Genomic DNA, 3,652 nt, shown 5'->3' on the forward strand with positions numbered 1-3,652 from the left:
ACACTGGCCTATAGGATGTGAAAATTAAGAATCAACATTTTTCTTGACAGCAATTTATGTTGTCCCTTTCTTATTGTAAGTTTTGAAGAAGTACATACATCACAACCAAAATATTCTATACCAAAAGAAAGAAATCTTCCTGCTTACCATAAGGTTTAATACAGACACAAACAGTATTATATTAACATAAAATGCACCTACAGCTGTGTTAAAGGAACAACTTATGATTACCTAATAACACCAATTATAAAAATAGAATCGTGCTTAACATAAGAATGTTGATTATCCTAATTCATCAAAAAGCATGTCAATAAATATAAACTTAAACCACAATTATAATAGAAAAACATATTTGAAAACATGCAAAGCACATTTACCTGATGAGCACTCAGGCTGAAGTTTGTCAATAAACAAAGAAACCAAAGATGTCTTCCTAACTCACAACAAATGGTTTTGTTCAAACAATAGCCGACAGGAGATATTACATTAAAATACTCCAATATTTCTATGGCATTAATAAAAATGTGAAGACCGTCTTTCAAATTTAATTATTTGATATTTTCTTGAATATTTGAATTTATTATTAATTATCAGAAATAACTTTCTTGAAATTCGCTAGTGTAGACACTAAGAGAAATAATAATTATAATAAATCACACGAATAGGAGCTATTAAAATGGAATTTCCCTTTAGAAATAACTAGGGAAGGGAGGGGATCTCTTCAGATGCCTGCCTGCCTGAGATCACCTAGCGGCGGTAGCATGACCTCCCAGCCTGCATGACAACAGACCCAGGAAGGAAGGTAGCCTCCCGGGTGCCCTTGAAACACCCCCACGACAACCCCCCCCCGTTCTCAAAGCTTCTGATTGGGCCAGACCTTAAACCAACTCTGCAAAGGCATAGGTTCTCATGAAGGGTAGTTTTCTGAGCTCCCATCTTTGAACATATTTAAAGAAAGGGCAGGGGAAACCTGTAATTGAACTGAGTGGAGTTCAACCCTGAGGGTAAGGAAACTAAAGTTAGGCCTTGTAGATTGTGTTCAGTCTCAGTTGTGGGGAACAGCCATTGGCTAGCTGAGACCAGGGGATTTGGTTCCACATACGGCTGTGCATGTGGTATAATATGAGATCAGAGACAGCCTGAAAGAGGACCTTCAAATTCTTTTTTTTTCTGTCTCTCTTTTTTCTTTTTTCCTCATTCCTCCCTAAAATTTCTTTCTTTTTTCTGTCCTCTCTCTCCAACTCAGTCTCTTGCTCGACCATATTGTCCCTCATCTCCCTTTTTATTCCAGCTCCTGAAAAACTCAGACTTCTTCTTTTATTATTTTTTGTTTTTAGGAGGGGTTTCTCTTTATGTTCTTTTCTCCAGTCATTTTACTTCACTCATGGCTCTGTACCTTCAAGGGAAGGCAAGCACCTGTTATTGTTAAGGTGATATATTCCTGTCCTTATTCCTGCACTCTCTCTATCCCCCCTGAAGTTAATAGCTTTGTAAAGATAGTAAGGTAATTCTACAACCTCTGGATTCATTTCAAACCTGCTCTAATTCTTTCACTTATCTAATCCTCTCGTTGTAAGTTGAACCCCCCATCCTAAATGGTAAAGATGCTATATTGAAAAGCATATTCACTGCAAACATACTATGGGCTGCTTCTTGAAATTAATTTAATTCACATGAGTTAAAGGTGATACATTAATGACTACCACAAGTGGACAGTTGGCAAGCTGTGCCTGATCCTATTGGGCTGCTGAATGTATCAATTGGGATAAAGAGTTGTGATTGATTTAAAGAGTTGCTTTCTCTGATATTATGAAAATGAGGGTGTCTATGAGTCATTAGAGACTCAAAAGATAAAACGCAATTATATTAGGAAGATTTAAGTAATGCCCAGAAATTAAAGAAGGACAACTCAACAATAAAAATAAAAATGAGAAAACACTTAAGCAAGACACAAAAACAGATTTCCAGTTCACCAATGGCAAATAGTAGTACAAATGAGGATGAAAAGTCTGATAGTGAACCAACAGGACTCCCTGGACCCATAGCACAGGAGGTAACAAAACAGATCAATCAGGCTCTAGAAAAATTCAAATCAGAAATAATTTTCCAGTTAACCAGAGAGACGATGAGCAAAATGGAAGTCATGATTCGAGACTCTAGAGCAGAAACTGACAAAAAAATAGATGAGTTCAACACTATGATAGAAGCCATGAAGACTAAGCATAAGAAAGAAATGGAAACAATGAATGCCCAACAGAGGAAAGAAATGGAATCCATAAAACAGATTCAAACAGATATCCAGGAGATTAAAAACTCTATTGAAAGTGTACGCAACAGAATAAAAGATTGCGAAGATAGAATTTCAGATATAGAAGATAGGATAGCAGTCAGTGACCGTGAAAAAAGAGGTCTATTAAAAACAGTAAGGGATCATGAGAAATCAATCCAACAACTCCTAGACGATACAAAGAAAAATAACATGACTGATAGGAATTCATGAAAAAACAGGAGAAAACACAAATGACATAAAAAAGCTCTTCACAGAATTAATGACAGAAAACTTCCCAAACAGAAGGGAAGAATTAGACATACAGATAAGTGAGGCATATAGAACCCCAACTAGCCACGATCAAAAAAAATCTACACCTACACATATAATAATCAAGATTCCATAAACCAACAGAAAAGCAAAGTACTACAAGCAGTAAGAGAAAAGAAACAAATCACATGCAAAGTTAAGCCCATTAGAATCACAGCAGACTTTTCAACACAAACTCTTAGGTTAAGGAGAGCCTGGAGTGAGGTATTCCAAGTCCTAAAAGAAAAGAATCTCCAACCTAGACTTTTGTATCCTGCAAAACTCTCTTTCAAAATAGATGGGGAAATAAAATACTTCCACGACAAAGAGCACCTGAGAAATTTCATGAACACCAAACCAGCACTGCAAGGAATTCTAAACAATATCCTAGAAAAGGACAACGAAATTCACAATAACATGAGGCCCAACAGACCAAATCAAATAGGCAAGGCAAGAAACTAAAAGGAGATGGGAGAAAAAGTAAAAAGAGTCAACAAACGGACAAAAACATGACAAGAATAAGTCAAAATATATCAGTTGTAACCATCAATGTTAATGGCCTCAATTCACCAATCAAGAGAAACAGATTGGCAGAATGGATTAAGAAGCAAAATCCAACAATATGTTGTATACAAGAAACACACCTAGTGCAAAAGGAAGTCCATAGACTGAAAGTGAAAGGATGGAAAACAATTCTCCATGCGTCAGGAGTCCAGAAAAAAGCAGGGGTAGCAATCTTATTCTCAGATAAAGTAAATTTCAAACCAAAACTCATTAAGAGAGACAAAGAAGGACACTACATCCTTGTAAAGGGAACAATTCAAGAGGAAGAGCTGACAATCATAAACATATATGCACCAAATATAAATGCCCCCAACTATATAAAATAAATATTAAGTAACATGAAAAAGCAAATAAGCACTAATACAATTGTAGTGGGGAATTTAAATACCCCACTGTCACAAATTGACAGATCAACTAGGCAGAAAATCAACAATGAAATAATAGAACTGAACCAAGCTTTGGAACACATGGACTTAATAGATGTTTATAGAGTATTCCACCCCCCAAAAT

This window comes from Fukomys damarensis, unplaced genomic scaffold (assembly GCF_012274545.1).
Source record: "Fukomys damarensis isolate Sample0158 unplaced genomic scaffold, DMR_v1.0_HiC HiC_scaffold_30, whole genome shotgun sequence".
In the NCBI taxonomy this organism is placed as follows: domain Eukaryota; kingdom Metazoa; phylum Chordata; class Mammalia; order Rodentia; family Bathyergidae; genus Fukomys; species Fukomys damarensis.